Source organism: Ranitomeya variabilis, chromosome 6, assembly GCF_051348905.1.
Source record: "Ranitomeya variabilis isolate aRanVar5 chromosome 6, aRanVar5.hap1, whole genome shotgun sequence".
Taxonomy (NCBI): Eukaryota; Metazoa; Chordata; class Amphibia; order Anura; family Dendrobatidae; genus Ranitomeya; species Ranitomeya variabilis.
In genome coordinates, this window is record NC_135237.1 from 78,579,207 (window position 1) to 78,601,311 (window position 22,105).

A 22,105-nucleotide genomic window follows, 5' to 3' on the forward strand; every position below is an offset into this window, starting at 1 on the left:
TAATTTGCACACACACTTTACTAATTGTATTTGTCACTGACATCTATATATCAAACTATTCTATATGTATTTACTGTATGTAAACCATGTCTTCTATCCTGTCGGTTCCTGCAGTGATTTTACAGAAGCCGGCAGACGAATTACCGGCTTTTCTTCTAACTTTCTGTGCAATATAAAGACATATATATATGTGTGTGTTACTGACATATATATATACACACACATATATATATATATATATATATATATATATATATATATATATATATATATATATATATATATATACATTCTATATTTTCTATTATAACCTGTCAGTGTGATTTTACTGTACGCCGGACATGAATTGCCGGCTTTTCACAGGACACTGGTGCGTAAAAGACGGATAGCACTTTCATGGTGCGAGTGCTGTGCGTTTTTTTCTTGCATCCATTTGCTTGTATTGGCGAGTCTTGTCCGAGATACGCAGCAAATCCCAGCATGCTGTGATTTTTTCTCACTCCGATGTCAGCTGAGAAAAAAATTGCAGATGAGATGTCACCCATGGAATAACATTCGTCTGAGTGCAATCCGATTTTTTATCGGATTGCACTCGAGCGTATTTCTCGCAAATGAGTATGAGCCCTTATACTGTATATGTAATGACTAGTAAGCAGACCATTGCCTTGTGTGTCAGAAGCCTATACAAACAGGAGAAAGATCTGATCACCAGATGTAATACTGTGTTTGAATTCCAGATGTGAAATCAAGATTTAGTATTATGTAAAATTACATATTTTATTAGTGATAAGTGAATGTGATTGGAAAAGGTGTTACCTGGGCATGCTCGGGTGCTAACCAAGTGTCTTTGGTGTGCTCAAATACTATGTTCGAGTCCCCGCACCAGTTCGACAACTGCAACACATGTGCAGCGCCCCAGAGTCCTGGTCGTTGCAGTAATGTCGTTCTCCCACCAGGGGGAGTGATGTTACGTCTGATGGTACTAAAGGAGTTCACCCTGCCAGGTATCACAGTCACACACTACACTTCACACTCCAGTCCACCAGGGGGAGCAAAGGTTCTATGTACTAGGCCACTCCTCACACACGGGTAAAACTGGTGGGTTGGATAGGAAGTCAGTGAGAAAGCACCTGGGTTCGACCCAGAGAAGACCTGTCAGGCAGACAGGGGGAGAAGGAGGAACATCTGAGCTGCAGATAGAGGTCCCTGTCAGGGGTGGGATCCTGACAGAGACAGAGCACAAGATAAAACGTTACGGAGCTGCGCCTGCACCTCATTGCGGCAGCATCTTAAGAAGGGACACAAAGCGAAGTATATTGTGGAGAGTGAGAAACGAGATCACAGCACAAGGAGATAATACCAGGAGGAGTTCTGCCTTAAGATCGGCAACATACTTCTGAGGAGCGTAGCCGGTGGCCGGAACACCGAGGGAGTAATTAGCTCTACGCATTACTTTGAAACATGGCAGGACAGTTAATTCCAAGTTGGCTGCCCAACCTTTACACCTATGAAGACAACGGAGGCAAATTGTGGGAGAGGTGCGTCTCTAGGGTCCCTATAAAATAGCTCCAGGCCTACCCCGTCATACGGGTGCGTCCTATCCATACCATCTGGGGGACAGAGAGAGAACTTCAGAAACATCTACGAAAGTTGTGAGGACTATCCCGTGGTGCTCAGCAGGGAAGTACTACAACACACAGGCGCTAGTAGGAAGGCTACTGATTTCCACCTGCACAGGGGAGCTCTGGATGTGCCTTCGGACCGGCCGGACTCAGCCTGCCCTGTGAACGGTACTCTGGACGGTGGACGCTGAAGTCTTCAGTAAAAGGTAAAGAGACTGCAACCTTGTGTCCGCGTTATTACCGCGCCTTCCCCATCACCATCTACACATTTGGGAAGCCCTGGGGACATACTTCACCTGTGGGAAGGTATACTATGTTGCTGCCATAACATCACCCCAGCGGACCCTCAGCAGCGTCGGTCACCCTGACCGAATATCACAGGTGGCGCCACGAACACCGTACAAACTACACCTTTAATTTGACGCCCCTCAGAAGGGCCACGGACCGGGTCGGGCCACCGTGACATCCTCATCCCCAGGACCGAGACAGAGGGACCCGGTACCGAGTACCCCATTGCCCTTACGCGTGGGGGTGATCCACATGCATGGACTGCCTAACAAACAGGCTAACCCTACATGTGTTGCGGCTGTCAAAGGCCGGGTTCACATTAGCGTTCAGGGGCTTTGCGGAGGGCTACGTACATCCTCTGTTAAGCCCCACCTACTTCCGCATACTTCTGCATGCGTCCTGCGTACCTATCTTTAACACTGGGTATGCAGGACATGCGGATGTATGGGGATGCATTGTTTTGACTCGCCCACCGGAACGCAACAAGTTGCGTTTTGTGTGGACGGTGGGTGCCTCAAATTGACGCATCCCCATACATCCACATGTCCTGCATACCCAGTGTTAAAGATAGGTACGCAGGACGCATGCAGAAGTAGGTGGGACTTAACAGAGGATGTACACAGCCCTCCGCAAAGCCCCCGAACGCTAATGTGAACTTAGCCTAACAGTCACGAGACATGCTGCCATGGAGACTCAAACATATTTTTCGAGCACAACCGAAACATGGCTCCTTTTAATTTTATGTGATTCCAGCTCGTTATGTTGATGGTTTCGGGTGTGATATAGGGGCAGAGTTTCCAATATGTGGTGACTTGTACTCCTGTATGAAGTGTAGCTCAATCAAGACTGTTTTATTCCATTCTTCAGAAAATAATGGCGGCTGGCACCACGGGAGAGGACTGTGCGACTGTGACTGAACAGCAGGCCGAGTCTACCTATGATGGGCAGGGGTGGATTAAGGGTAGCCAGGGCCCCGGGCTGTTCAGACACTGTGGGCCCCCCCGGTCATGTGACGGGGGTCATGTGACGGGGGTCATGTGACGGGGGTAATGTGACGGGGGTCATGTGACGGGGGTCATGTTATACCCAAACCAGATTATTCCAGAAAAATGGCCGGGCCCTACTCTACTGTAACCTATTAAATATTTGTTAAAATCTGCAATACAATTTAGGTATATTTTGACCAATTATATCACATACAAGGAACAAATACCACTGCACCATGTCAAGACCACATATTACCACCACTTGGTGACCAAATAGCACATTCAAGGGACAAATACCACAACACCATTTCCAGACCACATATTACCACCACATAGTGACTGAATACTACAATACTGATCAGTAATTAAAAAAAAACAACACAATACTGTCACCATAAGTGCCAGTATTCACAGAAGATCTGTACTTAGTATGCAGTGTCTGTGTAGAGGTAATACAGAGATCACTGGTGACATTGTACACAGGAGCTCTGTATATAATGTATAGGTAATACAGATATCACCGGTGACATTGTACACAGGACCTCTGTATATAGTATACAGTGTATAGTGTCAGTGTATAGGTAACACTGACTCACCAGTGACATCTCTAGGTGAAGTCCTTCATCTTTCATCCAGCACAGACCGCCATCATTTCTTCCAGCCAGGACTCGTTTCTGCAGGAAATAACACAGTTATCTCGAGCTCTGCTTGCAGAACACATTACTTAATTTTTCACAACTTCTACATTACACCACATGGAGAAAAAAAGGCGATATAGTGTCACTCTGCACAGTAATGCTACGTTCACATTTGCGTTGTTGGGCGTTGCGTCGGCGACGCATCGGCGACGCAAAGCACAACGCATGCAAAACGCATTGTTTTGTGATGCATGCGTCCATTTTTAGCATGATTTTTGATGCACAAAAAATGCAACTTGCTGCGTCCTCTGCGCCCTGACGCGTGCGCCAAAAAAGACGCATGCGTCACAAAACGCAAGACAACGCATGTCCATGCATCCCCATGTTAAATATAGGGGCGCATGACGCATGCGTCGCCGAACCTGCACCCGACGCAACGCAAATGTGAACGTAGCCTAACAGGACCGCCCCCCCCCCCCATTTAAAACAGTATACTCAAAAAATAAAATAAATACATCACTGCAGTAATAATATCCCTTAATTAGCCCCTATGGTAATAATATTCCCCACCCTGGCCCCGTGTGTCTCATTCCTGGCTCCAGCCATATGTTCTCCCATCCTGCACTCATGAGTATCCATTCTACACCATATGATCTCCCCATCCTGCCCCATCTGTCTCCATCGTATCCATCCTGCCCCATAATCCAATCCTGCCCCATGTCTTTCATTCTGCCTCGTGTCTCCAATCATGCCCCGTGTCTACATTCTGCCCACAGTCCTGCCCCCAGTGTGTCCAGCAATCTGCCCCAGTTTGTCCAGCATATTGCCCCAGTGTCCAGCAATCTGCCCCAGTGTGTCCAGCATTGCCCCCAGACAGTGTCTCCAGCAATCTGCCCCAGTGTCTGACTCCAGCATATTGCCCCAGTGTGTCCAGCATTGCCCACAGACAGTGTGTCCACCAATCTGCCCCAGTGTGTCCAGCATATTACCACCAGTGTGTCCAGCAATCTGCCCCAGTATGTCCAGCATTGCCCCAGTGTGTCCAGCATATTACCACCAGTGTGTCCAGCAATCTGCCCCAGTATGTCCAATTGTCCAGCATTGCCCACAGTGTGTCCAGCATTGCCCCAGTGTCTCCAGCATTGCCCCCAGACAGTGTGTTCAACAATCTGCCCCAGTATGTCCAGCATATTGCCCCAGAGTATCCAGCATTGCCCCCAATGTGTCCAACAATCTGCCCCAGTGTCTCCAGCATATTACCCCCAGTGTTTCCAGCAATCTGCCCCAGTATGTCCAGCAATCTGCCCCAGTGTCTCCAGCATTGCCCCAGTGTCTCCAGCAATCATCTACCCCAGTGTGTCCAGCAGTCTGCCCCAGTGAATCCTCCAGCATTGCCCCAGTGTGTCCAGCAGTCTGCCCCAGTGTCTCCAGCATTGCCCCAGTGTCTCCAGCAATCTGCCCCAGTGTGTCCTCCAGCATTGCCCCAGTGTGTCCAGCAGTCTGCCCCAGTGTCTCCAGCAATCTGCCCCAGTGTGTCCTCCAGCATTGCCCCAGTGTGTCCAGCAATCTGCCCCAGTGTCTCCAGCATTGCCCCAGTGTCTACAGCAATCTGCCCCAGTGTCTCCAGCATTGCCCCAGTGTCTCAAGCAATCTGCCTTAGTGTCTCCAGCATTGCCCCCAGTGTGTCCAGCATTGCCCCAGTGTGTCCTCTAGCATTGCCCCAGTGTCTCCAGCAATCATCTACCCCAGTGTGTCCTCCAGCATTGCCCCAGTGTGTCCAGCAGTCTGCCCCAGTGTCTCCAGCAATCTGCCCCAGTGTGTCCTCCAGCATTGCCCCAGTGTGTCCAGCAATCTGCCCCAGTGTCTCCAGCATTGCCCCAGTGTCTACAGCAATCTGCCCCAGTGTCTCCAGCATTGCCCCAGTGTCTCAAGCAATCTGCCTTAGTGTCTCCAGCATTGCCCCCAGTGTGTCCAGCATTGCCCCAGTGTGTCCTCTAGCATTGCCCCCAGTGTATCCAGCAATCTGCCCCAGTGTCTCCAGCATTGCCCCAGTGTCTCCAGCAATCTGCCCCAGTGTGTCCTCCTGCATTGCCACAGTGTGTCCAGCAATCTGCCCCAGTGTCTCCAGCATTGCCCCCAGTGTGTCCAGCAATCTGCCCCAGTGTCTCCAGCATTGCCCCAGTGTCTCCAGCATTGCCCCAGTGTGTCCTCCAGCATTGCCCCCAGTGTGTCCACCGTTAGCTTATCAAAAAAACAAAACAAAACAAAAAAAAACAAACAGAGTCTCCTCACCTGACCAGTGCTCCAGGCGGCGAGCTCCCTTCAGCAGCGCACACTCGCCGGCGACTGGCAATGACGTCAGACGCCGGCGACATGTGCGCTGCGGCCGACTTCAGCTGCCAGCCTCCAATTGGCTGGCAGCTGTTGTTAACTATTGACATGCGGGCACGCGCCCTCACGTCAATAGGAAACCGCCGCAGCGCCGGAAGGGGCCCGGTGTGCAGATGAGAAGGGGCCCGATGCGGGCCCCCTCTCTCTGCCCACCGGGTCTGGGGGCACATAAATGCCAGCGGGCATTCACAGTCACACTCGGGGGGATTATCAGAGGGTTAATCTGTGCGGTAGCCCAGGGCCCCCCCACACCACTGGGCCCTGGGCTACCGCCCATATTGTGACCCTGTGGTCCTGTGACCCACCCCCCTAACCTGTGAATGGGGAGGTGAGACACAGATCAGTCTTGTCTGAAACTATGAAGTGAACACAGCACGTCAGAGAGAAGGGGAAGCATATGGACAATATTTTATCCTCTGTGCTGGATTGTTGGACATTTATCCTGTTACAAACTGAATTCGTGTTCTGGACTATTTTTATCCTTTGTGTTGTGGATCGTGTATGGACCTTTCGTGTTTTTGCCTAAATAAAGATTCTTGGATCTCTTCACTCATCTCTCGCTCTGTTGATTGTGTGGTACCGGAGAATGTACCTGTGACAACTGGTGGCAAGCAGAGGGATCAACAGAGCATAACCTAATGGAGAACCACAGACAGAGTGAGTACAGAAATTGGACTGTATCCAGTTTACAGGAGAGAGCCAGAGACTTGGGCCTGAACTTCCAGGGACTGACTAAAAAAGACTTAATTGATCTACTGGTGGGTACTAGCCCGGCCACCTCCTCCCATATGTCTGAAGAACAAGCACTGGAGACAGGGATCCTCACCCCAAAAAAGCCAGTAGGTGGTGTGGTACGAAGAAGAGATGGCGGTTCTGGGCCCAGGCATCTCTCAGGAGTACAAGGAGGCTGCCCGCCTGGCACAGTGGAGACAAGAAGCAATGCAGATCGAAATAGGGAGTAATGCAATGTGGAGTGTAAACCCCACGATCCGGGAGCCTGTACGGATCGGATCACCCGGACAGACTTTAAGCCATTTGATGAGGCTTCCGGAGATGTGGAGGGGTTCTTCAAGGACTTTGAGCAGCAGTGTGCTGTGATGGAGGTGCCCCACTCTGGCTGGATGCGTTTGTTAGTGGGACTCCTGAACGGTAGCCTGGAGGAGGCTTACCGAACCATTGACTCCCAGCGGAACCGGGATTATAACATTGTAAAGTGGACTATCCTGGATTACCATGCTATCACCCCAGACTCATATAGGGCCAAGTTCCGAGACCTCCCATGCACCACGGGGGGATCGTTTAGGATGTATGCACATAAGATGTCCCAGGCATGTCGGAGATGGCTGGAAGCAGGAAACGCCTTTACTGTGGAAGATGTTATACAGGCGTTCCTTATGAAACAATTTCTTGCCAAGTGCCCCGCAGAGGTACCTTAATGGGTCCGGGAGCGCACGCCGTGCACCGTGGATAGAGCTGCAGCCCTGGCTGATGAAGCCCTTACTATCCGGCCACAATGGAGGAGGCTTCTGGACAATGAACCACGGCCTGCTCCCGTGCCGCCCCACCCCCCTCCAATTATATCTGCCCCTCCACCCCGTTGCAAGCCAACGACCATTACGCCTCACAATACTGGGCCCTAACAGTTCCGACCACGACATGGGGGTATCACAGAGAGGAGATGTTATGGGTGTGGGCGACCTGGACATTTGCAGTCTGGCTGTCCCTCAAGGATTCGGAGGGAGCCCCATGCAGTCCCACCTCGTCCAGTGCATCCTGTACACTCCATCCTGCCTGAGGAAGAGCTACCCCCACCAGAGTGGACCACCGACCCCGGCACCATAGATACCCCTCTTGGAATGTATGGACTCCGGCCTTTGTCCTTTAGCTACCCAGAGCAACGGCAACGCCACCTGCAGGACGTCTTAATCGATGGATACAAAGTATCAGGATTTAGAGACACGGGGGCATTCCTGACTATCACTGACCCCTGTGTTGTTCGACCCGAGGCAATTTACCAGGGTCCGGGAATTCCCATTGTCTTGGCGGGGGGTGCCCGCAAATATATACAGCGAGCTTCTGTGCGTTTGGATTATGGTTGTGGAGAAAAACTGTGTTGGATTGGAGTTATGGGAGGACTTCCTGCAGATATCCTCCTTGGGAATGACATTGGGGAGTTACAGTGTCAATTTGTGGGAGCAGTCACCCGACTACAGGCCCTTCAAGCACTTCGTCATCCGGACCACACCGGGAGCAACCACCACAAACTGCATCAGAGTTGGTAAGCAATACGTTCGCTGCTACTACCTTGGGAGAGTCTTGGGATAGAGAGGTGTTTAGGAGAGAAATAGAGGGTGACACTACCTTAGCAGCCCTTAGGCTTAGGGCAGAAACTGGGCACATGGGAGATAATGGGCATGGCTTCACTCAAGAAAACGGACTGTATTATCGTATAACAAAGGTCAGTGACAGGGGCAACCCTGACGCAACGACCAGGCAACTCATTGTCCCTCAGAAGTACAGGGCACAGCTACTCCAACTGGCCCATGACATCCCCTTGGCTGGGCATCAAGGGAGGAAAAGGACTGAAAAGAGACTCACCCAAAGTTTTTACTGGCCTGGCATCTCGCAGTTGGTAGCCCATTATTGCCGCACCTGCGATGTGTGCCAGCGAATGCGGCATCCAGGAGCTCGACATAAGGTACCCCTGCAATCCCTGCCCATAATTTTTTTTTAAATTCATTTATTTTCAAACACAAATAAAGTATAGCATACATATTTGTCCTTGTCATTAATCTGCATGGTTACATTTACAAAGGATGGTAAGGACAGCACATACATATGCCAATTATTTCACAGAGGAAAAGCACATGTGTATAATTATAAAACAGTCAAATATAAAGTTATAAACATACAACTCTTAAGCTAAAAAAAAACAAACCAAGCCTCTGAAACTATTAAGCCGCCATTTAACGATAGCAGAACAGTATTTCCCCCCTCCACTGCGCAGTGCTTGCAGAACAAAAGTCAGATAAACCATGTCTTTGTCTATTAGTCATGTCACAAGGTGAGATGAGAGGTGTTCCATCTATCCCAGATTTTGTTGAACTTACCCGGGCAACCCCTGTTTTGATAAAGAGTGAATCCCTGCCCATAATTGAATTTATTTTTCCTGTTATAATAGTCATATGAACTGGCTCCCTTAGCCTTCTACCCCTTTGACTATGAACATGCTTGCATCCTTCTTTGCGGTTATACGTGGTGTCTCCCACACAATAGGCATTATGTTCTTTCGCAGTTACTGTGTTTTATTCCTTTACTTTATTTACCCTTTCATTTGATTTTCTTTATCCATGATGGGAACTGTATTATTTTTATTTATGTTATGTTTGCCATTTTTGTCTTATTGTTAACTGTATATACTGTATATTCATGTATTTTGTTTCTGTTTTTTTCCTAGCGATTGTATGATTAAGGCTCTGGTAGAGCCGAAATGTCATAATTTCCTCTGGTCGCTTTCAAATCACATAGTTGTTTTGTTATTTAATAAATCCATCACTATTGCATCATATACATCTAGAGTGTGCGGTGTACTATATATTTCTTAAGGAGAATCCATTGCGTTTAGCTGCTATTGCTTACAGTGATTGACAGATCTACAGATGGGCATTCGTAATATGTACTCCTTATATTTCTAGCCCAGATCGGTGGCACGATATATCACTATAATAGAACAATGAAATCCCTGCCGTTTGGAAGGGACTTATAACAGTTTTAGTTGGTAATAGATGGGGGAATTGTCTGCTGCAGCTACAAGGACCATAAAAATTCTTTTGGGAAGGGGAAATGAGTGGTTTAGGATTCACACACATGCAAGCCACAGAGGGTTTGAATTACACACATAGCAGCAGGCAGAAGAGAAGAGGGGGGGTCGGAATGGCCTGCAGCGTCTTGTAGAGTTAGGTAGACTCAAACATGGCATATTCACATTATCGTGACAGCTTGGATATGGTGAGTATTAAGATTATTATTTGGGGGCTATGGGGATACCATCGTATTGTAATGGGAACACAATATATTGTATGTTGGACTATGGGGGTAACCGTACTGTGCTGTAGTGGGACCATCATGCTGTGGGGAAACCAATTTACTGTGTGTGTCTGGAGGGGCAAGTGCTGTGAAGTGAGCATCATACTAGGTGGGGGAGCCTGGGATTTAAAAATATATTTTCTTAGAAAATTGCTGACATGTTAAATACTTATTTCACCTGGTGTATGTCATAATAATACCTCCTCACCTCGCCCCCTATGTGTTGGAGTCCCCCAAGGTTCAGTCCTGGGGCCCCTGCTCTTCGCCATTTACACCTTCGGCCTGGGACAGCAAGTACAACCCCTGGCAAAAATTATGGAATCGCAGGCTTTGGAGGATGTTCATTCAGTTGTTTAATTTTGTAGAAAAAAAGCAGATCACAGACATGGCACAAAACTAAAGTAATTTCAAATGGCAACTTTCTGGCTTTAAGAAACACTAAAAGAAATCAAGAACAAAAAATGTGGTAGTCAGTAATGGTCAGGGCCGGACTGGCCATCGGGCAGTTCTGGCAAATGGCAGAAGGGCCGGTGGCAGTAGTGGGCCGCTCGAGTGTGCCGCTGTCGGCACACTCCCCCCGTTGTCGGCACACTCCCGGCCCCGCATTCAACTATACCGGCGTCATAGACACCAGTACAGTTGAATGTAATGATGGAGGAGAGAGCGTCTGTTGACGCTCCCTCTCCCATCATTCCCCGCTCTGCCTGCCGCTAACACTGCGGGTGCGCGATGACGTCATATCATCGCGCACCTGCTGTGTGACCGGGCGGGCAGACTGCAGCTGCTGAGACCGGAGCCAGGAGCAGCGCGGGGCACGAGGAGAGGTGAGGAGAGTGTTTGTTTTTTTTATTATTACTTATCAATGAGTGATAACTGGATTGTAAAGGGGGGGAGCGCTTGCTGCATTAAATGATTCTATGGGGCTGGGCTGCATTACATTCTATGGGGCAGTGCTGCATTACATGATTCTATGGGGCTGGGCTGCATTACATTCTATGGGGGCTGTGCTGTATTACATTCTATGGGGCTGTGCTGTATTACATTCTATGGGGGCTGTGCTGCATTACATTCTATGGGGGCTGGCTGCATTACATTCTATGGGGGTGTGCTGTATTACATTCTTTGGGGCTGGGCTGCATTACATTCTATGGGGCAGTGCTGCATTACATGATTCTATGGGGCTGGGCTGCATTACATTCTATGGGGCAGTGCTGCATTACATGATTCTATGGGGCTGGGCTGCATTACATTCTATGGGGCAGTGCTGCATTACATGATTCTATGGGGCTGGGCTGCATTACATTCTATGGGGCAGTGCTGCATTACATGATTCTATGGGGCTGGGCTGCATTACATTCTATGGGGCTGGGCTGCATTACATTCTATGGGGCAGTGCTGCATTACATGATTCTATGGGGCTGGGCTGCATTACATTCTATGGGGCTGGGCTGCATTACATTCTATGGGGCAGTGCTGCATTACATGATTCTATGGGGCAGGGCTGCATTACATTCTATGGGGCAGGGCTGCATTGCATTCTATGGGGCAGTGCTGCATTACATTCTATGGGGCTGGGCTGCATTACATTCTATGGGGCTGGGCTGCATTACATTCTATGGGGCAGTGCTGCATTACATTCTATGGGGCAGGGCTGCATTACATTCTATGGGGCAGTGCTGCATTACATTCTATGGGGACTGGCTGCATTACTTTCTATGGAGCAGGGCTGCATTACATTCTATGGGGCAGTGCTGCATTACATTCTATGGGGCTGTGCTGCATTACATTCTATGGGGCTGTGCTGCATTACATTCTATGGGGCTGTGCTGCATTACATTCTATGGGGCAGTGCTGCATTACATTCTATGGGGCAGTGCTGCATTACATTCTATGGGGACTGGCTGCATTACATTCTATGGGGGCTGTGCTGCATTACATTCTATGGGGGCTGTGCTGCATTACATTCTATGGGGGCTGTACTGCATTACATTCTATGGGGACTGGCTGTATTACATTCTATGGGGCTGGGCTGCATTACATTCTATGGGGGCTGGCTGTATTACATTCTATGGGGGCTGGCAGTATTACATTCTATGGGGGCTGTGCTGTATTACATTCTATGGGGACTGAGCTGTATTACATTCTATGGGGGCTGGCTGCATTACATTCTATGGGGGCTGGCTGTATTACATTCTATGGGGGCTGGCTGTATTACATTCTATGGGTCTGGCTGTATTACATTCTATGGGGGCTGTGCTGTATTACATTCTATGGGGCTGTGCTGCATTACATTCTATGGGGGCTGGCTGTATTACATTCTATGGGGGCTGGCTGTATTACATTCTATTGGGACTGAGCTGTAATGCTGGATACAGCTGTAATTATATGTTATATAGTCGTGTTACACTCCCCTCACTTCTCGTAACCTGCAAGTATACAAAGATATTATACAGTCACCAGGCGACAAGTGGGCCTGTGTGACTTCAAATGCCAGGGCTGAATTTTAGTCCCAGTCCGGCCCTGGTAATGGTTACTTTTTTAACCAAGCATAGGGGAAAAATTATAGAATCACTCAATTCTGAGGAAAAAATTATGGAATCATGAAAAACAAACAAACAAAAAACACCACCTCTGGCTTTTCTAACAGCTTGCAGTCTCCGAGGCATTGACTTAATGAGTGTCAAACAGTTCTCTTCATCAATCTGGCTCCAACTTTCTCTGATTGCTGTTGCCAGATCAGTTTTGCAGGTTGGAGCCTTGTCATGGACCATTTTCTTCAACTTCCACCAAAGATTTTCAATTGGATTGAGATGCGGACTATTTGCAGGCCATGGGATTGACCTTATGTGTCTTTTTTCAAGGAATGTTTTCACAATTTTTGCTTTATGGCAGGATGCATTATCATCTTGAAAAATGATTTAATCATCCCCAAACATCCTTTCAATTGATGGGATAAGAAAAGTGTCCAAAATATTTATTGAAGATGTAATGACAGCCATCTCCCCAGTCCCTTTACCTGACATGCAGTCCCATATCTTCAATGACTGTGGAAATTTGCATGTTCTCTTCAGGCATTCATGTTTATAAATCTCACTGGAATGGCACCAAACAAAAGTTCCAGCATCATCACCTTGCCCAGTGCAGATTCGTGATTCATGATTGAATATGACTTTCATCCAGTCATCCACAGTCCACGATTGCTTCTCCTTAGCCCATTGTAACCTTGTTTTTCTCTTTTTAGGTGTTAATGATGGCTTTCATTTAGCTTTTCTATATGTAAATCCCATTTCCTTTAGGCGGTTTCTTACAGTTCGGTCACAGACGTTGACTCCAGTTTCCACCCATTCGTTCTTCAGTTGTTTTGTTGTGCATTTCCTGTTTTGGAGACATATTGCTTGAAGTTTCCAGTCTTGACACTTTGATGTCTTCCTTGGTCTATCAGTATGTTTGCTTTTAACAACCTTCCCATGTTGTTTGTATTTGGTCCAGAATTTAGACACAGCTGACTGTGAATGTATCGCCCCCACTGCCGCAGGGCCGAGGGGTACCCGGTACCGGGCCTCTGAGTCTCTGCTTTAGGGTTGTCACGGTGGCTAGACCCGGTCCGTGACCCTGCTGAGGGGCGTACAATAAAGGTAGAGGTATGGGATGATGTTATGGTGCGGTGAAGTGCCGGTCGCAGTAAATAACGAGGACATCAGGTTGCAGTCTCTTTACCTCTTTACTGAAGGCTTCAGGGTCCTCAATCCGGAATACGGTTAACCGGGCTGCGCAAGTCCGGCCGGTCCGATGGCACATCCAGAGTTCCCTTTGCAGGTGGAAATCTGTGCCTACCTTCTAGCGCTTGTGTGTTGTGGTCCTCCCCTGCTGTGCTTACGGGATAGTCCCCATAACTGTTGTCTGTTTCTCGTGTTCCCTCACAACTCGATTCTGATGTTCTTCCACGTCCCCCCAGATGTTAAGGTTAGGACGCACCCATATGACGGGGAGGCTCGGAGCTCTTCCGGGACTCTAGCATCGCCCCACTCCTGTTGTTACCCCCCTGAGTCTTCCTAGGTCAATTGGGTGAGACAGCCCGCCTCTAACTGACTGTCCTGCCATAGTTTTGAAGTATTGCCTGGAGCCTGATACTTCCTCAGCGTTCCGGCCACCGGTTACGCGCCTCAGTAGGATGTTGCCTCGTCTTACAGCACGACTCCTACTGGTATTCTCCTTGTTGCGTTGACCTCGTTTCTCAATCAGCACAATAAATCTCGCTTCTTATCCTTTCTTGGGGTACCGCCGCTATATCGTGCAGGCGCGGTCCCGTTACGTTCTCTCTGTTTGCTAGGCCTCTGTCAGGATCCCACCCCTGACGGGGACCCCTCCGAATCTTCCCCTACAACACCCTCTGCCACAAGGTGTTGCCTGGTTCCAACCCAGTCAGCTTTCTAATCTAACTTCCTGCCTAACCCCCAGTTTTACCAGACTGTGAGGAGTGGCCTAATACATAGAACCCTTAGCTCCCCCTGGAGGCCAGACTGTGAAATGTATTGGTGTCTGTGATACCTGGTCAGATGAACTCCTTCAGTGCCATCAGATGTAACATCACTCCCCTTAGCGGCGGAGCAACAGTACTGCAACGACCAGGACTCTGGGGCGCTGCACTCCCCCCCGGTTAAATCCAGTACTCCTGGACTGGGAAGAAAACAACAATACATGTCAGCAAAAAGACATACAATTTTAGAAATGCAGTAACAATAAGCAAATTTGAACAGAGCTTCCCTTTATGGGAGGTGAGGACACTTGAACGTTACAAACATGGTTAAATATTATAAGTAACATACTATAAATAACTTCTTTTACCCAACCGGGTATTCTACTTAGTGCAAACTTTGAACAATAATTTAACATTGCCTTTAAGGACGTACACGCTCAATCCACTAAAGACCTACTCATAAAACATTATAATACTAATCAACTTTTCTGCATTCTCCTACTTTACGTCTGCAGGACCGCCTGTCCTATCTGCTCCAGGCCTGCTGCCTCTCCTTTCTGTTACAGGACCGCCCCTTTCCGCCCGGGCCTTCTGTCTTTTCTGCTACTATACACAGTATAGAACTTATCATCCATCTTTCAGTTCAGGATTACTGAGCCATCTCTGTATGGCTCCTAGGAGGACTCACTGACTAACCCCGTACGGGTTCACTTTCTGTCCTCATTCTTCTATCAACATTATTAAACATTTCTTACAATCAACTAGTTAGCTACATTTAACTTCTTCTGTCAAGACATTATTGCCATTTAACCATCTTAAGGCAACACTGTTCATAAGTGCAACATGCAAACATCCCCTTTAAGAGGGGACCAAGTCTCTATGACGTAGTGCAACTTCTCAAGCTGCAAGTCTGTTTGCAGTAAGGACTCCGGTGCTGTTTCCAGGAACAGTTTCTTCGCAAAGAGTCCTTTCTTTATGTAAAACCAGTAGAGGGCAGCTTTAAGAAGGTGCAAACTATTTACAGCATCAGTTTGTGTATCATTCACCGTCCATGATTCGGCAGTTTCTCGGTAACTGGGGCAAAAGTAGAAAACAAACAAAAAGCAATAGGGATCCCGGGTCAACAAAGGGATCCCTTTAAGAATAACCCTAGACGGGTTTTAGCAGCAAAACAGCAGAAACAGTTAACTATTTACATGTTCAGAAGATTGAGATATTTACTTGAACCACTCAGGAGGCAGCACCGGCGGAGGCAACCCCTTTGGATATTACCCGCCGCCCGGTGTTGCGTAAGGGGGTTTGTCGTCCCATCTGGGGGTCTGCGTGCCCACTGTCTTCAGTTCTGGGGCAGCAGGGGCACCGACCACCTGAGGAGGCACCTCCTTGGCCACGACGGTGGTTGAGGTGACGATGCTGCAGGTCGTGGTCTTGACAATAGTACACGTTGGAGTGACCACGGTGGTCTTGGTGATGATTGCGGGCTGACCACAAGGGGGCACCTTGGCTACGGGGGACAGCTTCATCGGCACCTTAGTCGGGGCTGTCACGGGGTTCTGCTTCTTTCGGACATTCAGGGCGAACCACCCCTTTTCCCCAAGGTGCCTGGTGTAAGTAACTTCGTCCCCCGGGTAGAGATCCCGATCTGGGTGGCCCTCTCTGAGATGAGACTCCACATCCCGCCGGTTGACAAAGACTTCGGCATACAAGCCCGGCTCTTTTATAAAGCCCCAGCCTCCGCGGAGCTTGAAGGCGACGACGGTGCCCTGCCTGCGCGGGGCCTGGTGAGCGGTGGGGTCCTTGCGGGCCCGGTCCTTGACCGCCAAGTCTTTTTGGTGGTAGGCCTCTAGCCCGGCCTGGTATTCCTTTTCCTTCTCCTCCCATTGCTGTTCTAGCTGGGCCTGGTATTCCTCCCAGCTCAGGGCCTGCACCATCTCTCCTTCCTGTGTCTTCACCCCGGGGAACCCCATGAGGTCGGGTCCTGGGTTCACCCAGCGGCACACTGTACGCTCCGCATGGACCTCACACAGCAGGGTAGTTGGTGGAATCGGGGCTTTCAGTAAGTGTTCCATACCCGTTGTCCCTTCCCATGGTAACAGGCGCTGGAGTCTATGGGTCCCAGGGAGAGGGGGCGCCGTGACAGGACCTACTAACAAGTCCTCTGCCAGCGGGACGGGGTCGTCGGACTCACCAGCCGGTGTAGGCTCCTACTCCGCGGCGGGTTCCGCTAGCTGCGTCGGCGAGGATCTCGGCGGCAACTCCGGTAGCGGTACAGGATCCGTTGCCAAAGGACTTTCTTCCGGCGCCACCTGGTACGGAGCCTGGGCCTTCACGTTCAGCTGGAGGAGCTGGTCGATCAAGTCCTCCATCTCAGCCTGCAGGAGATCAGTGCTGTCCGTGGAGAAGTGGCTGCGGTGCTCATCCGGGTAGTTGGGGGAGACTTCTGCTTCAACCCCACATTCGGGTTCCGAGCTGCTGGCCATGGCGTCCTCCACGTGGGTCACTTCCTGATCCTTTGCCCGCTCTCTCCTTCGTGGGCGGTTTCGTTTTCTCTGTCTCCGCCCTCCATTGAGGATTAGGAGGCGGATCTCGGCTGCTGACGGACACGTCCTCACGGTGCAGAAATATTTAGACTGGGCGGCCATTGTCGTTCGCGCTCTTCAGCTTGTCAACGCCCACTTCCACGCCCTTCTTCTTTCCCCTGCGCTCTTCAGGCCGCTGTAATGGCGGATTTTGGCGGTAAATGGCAATACACAGTCCTTGCAATAAAGCACAGTCCAAGCACGATAAATCACAGTTCCAAGGCACACATGACCTGATTCTTCAGGCTTAAGTAGATCCTGTTCGTGACGCCAAGTTTGGAGCTCCCCCACTGCCGCAGGGCCGAGGGGTACCCGGTACCGGGCCTCTGAGTCTCTGCTTTAGGGTTGTCACGGTGGCTAGACCCGGTCCGTGACCCTGCTGAGGGGCGTACAATAAAGGTAGAGGTATGGGATGATGTTATGGTGCGGTGAAGTGCCGGTCGCAGTAAATAACGAGGACACCAGGTTGCAGTCTCTTTACCTCTTTACTGAAGGCTTCAGGGTCCTCAATCCGGAATACGGTTAACCGGGCTGCGCAAGTCCGGCCGGTCCGATGGCACATCCAGAGTTCCCTTTGCAGGTGGAAATCTGTGCCTACCTTCTAGCGCTTGTGTGTTGTGGTCCTCCCCTGCTGTGCTTACGGGATAGTCCCCACAACTGTTGTGTCTGTTTCTCGTGTTCCCTCACAACTCGATTCTGATGTTCTTCCACGTCCCCCCAGATGTTAAGGTTAGGACGCACCCGTATGACGGGGAGGCTCGGAGCTCTTCCGGGACTCTAGCGTCGCCCCACTCCTGTTGTTACCCCCCTGAGTCTTCCTAGGTCAATTGGGTGAGACAGCCCGCCTCTAACTGACTGTCCTGCCGTAGGTTTGAAGTATTGCCTGGAGCCTGATACTCCCTCGGCGTTCCGGCCACCGGTTACGCGCCTCAGTAGGATGTTGCCTCGTCTTACAGCACGACTCCTACTGGTATTCTCCTTGTTGCGTTGATCTCGTTTCTCACTCAGCACAATAAATCTCGCTTCTTATCCTTTCTTGGGGTACCGCCGCTATATCGTGCAGGTGCGGTCCCGTTACGTTCTCTCTGTTCGCTAGGCCTCTGTCAGGATCCCACCCCTGACAGGGACCCCTCCGAATCTTGCCCTACAACACCCTCTGCCTCAAGGTGTTGCCTGGTTCCAACCCAGTCAGCTTTCTAATCTAACTTCCTGCCTAACCCCCAGTTTTACCAGACTGTGAGGAGTGGCCTAATACATAGAACCCTTAGCTCCCCCTGGAGGCCAGACTGTGAAATGTATTGGTGTCTGTGATACCTGGTCAGATGAACTCCTTCAGTGCCATCAGACGTAACATCACTCCCCTTAGCGGCGGAGCAACAGTACTGCAACGACCAGGACTCTGGGGCGCTGCATGAACAACCAACATCTTTTGCAACATTGCGTGATGATTTACCCTCTTTTAAGAGTTTGATAATCCTCTCCTTTGTTTCAATTGACATCTCTCATGTTGGAGCCATGATTCATGTCAGTCCACTTGGTGCAACAGCTCTGCAAGGTGTGATCACTCCTTTTTAGATGCAGACTAATGAGCAGATCTAATTTGATGCAGGTGTTATTTTTGGGCATGAAAATATACAGGGTGATTCCATAATTTTTTTCCTCAGAATTGAGCAATTCCATAATTTTTCCCCTATGCTTGGTTAAAAAAAGTAACCATTACTGACTACCACATTTTTTGTTCTTGACTTCTTTTAGTGTTTCTTAAAGCCAGAAAGTTGCCATTTGAAATGACTTTAGTTTTGTGCCATGTCTATGATCGGCTGTTTTTCTACAAAATTAAACAACTGAATGAACATCCTCCAAGGCCGGTGATTCCATAATTTTTGCCAGGGGTTGTAGAAACTCACAGCTTTCAGTATCACCTTTATGCTGACACACACACACATCTACATCTCTGTTATGGATCCTGGTGGTAAGGATCACAAAACTGAACAAGTAGGTACACCAAAATAATAGGACAAGCTCTGGGGATGTGGTAACTATACTGACCGCGACCCTGATCCTATCCAAACACACTAAAGGCAGCCGTGGAGCGTTACCTAAAAACCTAGACGCCTCTTCACAGCCTGAGAAACTAGCTACCCCTAGAGAGAAAGCAAAGACCTCACTTGCCTCAGAGAAATAACCCCAAAGTTTAGACAGCCCCCCACAAATAATAACGGTGAGTTAAGGGGAAAGCACAAACGTAGAAATGAAAACAGGTTTTAGCAAATGAGGCTGATACTAAATAGTCAGAAGATAGCGAGGGATCTGTGCGGTCAGTACAAAAGCTAACAAAAATTATCCACGCAGAGAATACAAGAACCCCCACACCGACTCAGCACCCCAGAGCTACCAGCAAGCGAGAAATCACATATAAGCGAGCTGGACTGAACTCATCATATAGTGAGAAACATTTTCAATGAAACAATGAGCAAATGAACTAGCAAGACTTAGCTTCTCCAGGAGGAGACAGGTAACCAGTGTAGTCCAGGAAAGATCAGAACCAGAACTGAATACAACGACAGCAGGCAACCAGTAAAGGTCCAGGTGAACTAAATAGGAATCCAAATAGCAAGAAACGAGACAGCTGAGAAACCTACAGACCAGCCGTATAGCTAAAGGCCACAAGAGGGAGCCCAAGAACAGAACTCACACAGTGCCACTCATGACCACAGGAGGGAGCCTGAGAACGGAATTCACAACACATCTCTGGACCAGATATCACCACCCTACTAACCAGAATCCCACAATGTCTGTCTGCTATTTCATTCTTCTTCTCCGCTAGATTTCTAAAACTTAATATGGACAAAACAGAATTCATCATCGTTCCCTCATCTCGCTGTTTTTGGGTAATTTCTGATCTCTACTTCAAACCACATATCCAAACCCTTTCCACACTCCCCCGACTTCAACTCAAAAATATTTCCTGGATCCGTACATTCAACCAAGAATCTGTAAAAACCCTAACCCATGCCCTCATCATCTTCCGCCTTGACTACTGCAACCTCCTGCTCTGTGGCCTCCCCTCTAACACTCTCACACCCCTCCAATCTATTCTAAACTCTGCTGCCTGACTAATCCACCTGTCCCCCTGCTATTCCCCGGCCTCTCCCCACTGTCAGTCCCTGCACTGCTCCCAATTACCCAAAGTCTCCAGTTCAAAACCCTAACCATGACATACAAAGCCATCCACAACCTGTCTCCTCCGTACATCTGTGACCTCGTATCTCGGTACTTACTTGCATGCAAACTCCGATCCTCACAAGATCTCCTTCTCTATTCCCCTCTTATCTCCTCTTCCCACAAACGCATACAAGATTTCTCTCGCGTATCACCCCTACTCTGGAACCCTCTACCACAACACATCAGACTCTCACCTACCGAGAAAACCTTCAAAAAGAACCTGAAAACCTACCTCTTCCGGCAAGCCTACAACCTGCAGTAACCACCGATCCTCCAAACCGCTGCACAACCAGTTCTGCCCTCACCTACTGTATCCTCACCCATCCCTTGTAGATTGTGAGCCTTCGTGGACAGGGTCCTCTCTCCTACTGTACCAGTCGTGACCTGTGTTGTGTAAGATTATTGTACTTGTTTTTATTATGTATACCCCTCCTTACATGTAAAGCGCCATGGAATAAATGGCGCTATAACAATAAATAATAATAATAATAATACGGGGCATTATTACTTTAAGTGTGTAAAGAGGGAACATTATTACTGTGTAGGGGCATGGAGGAGGCACTGTTATTGTGGGGGACACAAAAAGAGGCTAGGATTACCAAACACGACACAGAGGGGCAATATTACTGTTTAGATTACTTATTATTGCACTACATGGTATGTACAGGAATGGGGGAATCTATGGAGGGTAAAAGCTGTAAGTCAAATAATTCTCTGTGTTACATTCTGCAGGGATGAGTTATGGATTGAAGAAGTGATCATGCTGTTTTGGCCTGAATGGAAAATGAAAGGAAAAATGAAAGACTGCGATTATTGAGAACGTCTTTGGTGAGACCCTGCACAGTACACACATATACAGTCCGCAGTGCACTTGTGTAAAACTGATAGCACCATTATATGGACACTGTATGGTGGTGATATCAGTACTAGTACATTGGTTTTAGCTAATGATCCGTATGGCAGTATTATCACTACTGTATATGCTGGTAATATTTTGATCTGCTCTGGTGCTATTTGTTTGGTAGGCTAAGTTCCGGTGATGAGCAGTTGGTGAGTTTTTGATGTTGCAGATTTTCTGCTGCATTTTTCCACCTATTAGGTAAATTAGGCTACTTGCATTTTTATTACATTTTTGTATCTTTTTGACTGTGTTTTTTTGCTTATTTGCTATGTTATCTGTTGAATAAATCTGCTTTATTTTTGATACTTCCTGGTACTCGGCTTCCACAAAGCTTTATTGATAGAGTCATGTGTGGATTTTATGCAGTTTGTGTTTTTTTCCTCATCTTATGCAATTCAATGGATAAAATCTGCAAATAAATCTCAGTGTTATCGCAAGAAAAATGTATCCTGTATATTGTGGATTTCAAACACACATGCACAGCAGGTCATTTTATAGAGCGTATAAAAAATCACAGTGGGCATGAGATTTCTATAAATCCCATCCACTTTGTTGGGACTGTAAGAAGATGCGTTTTTTTATGTAGTGAAAATACTCAATGTGAGAACTTAACCATATACTGTAATATTATTATTATGAAATCTTATATTGGAAATATAGATAATAGTAAATTATTGATTTTCACCAGGTAGAATAAAATTAGTATTAGAGACCTCAATCTAGGGAAGGGGGAGGCGACAGCATGGGCTTGAAACGCCAGGACTGGATTTTAGTCCCAGTCCATCCAAAAGTCACAATATCCAGAAAAAGTAAATGTTTACATAAGAGAAGAACATTTAGCGTCCAAACTCTGTTTAACATATTTTATGGGGGAAAAGACAGATGTAAAAGCCGGCCTCACTGATCAAATCT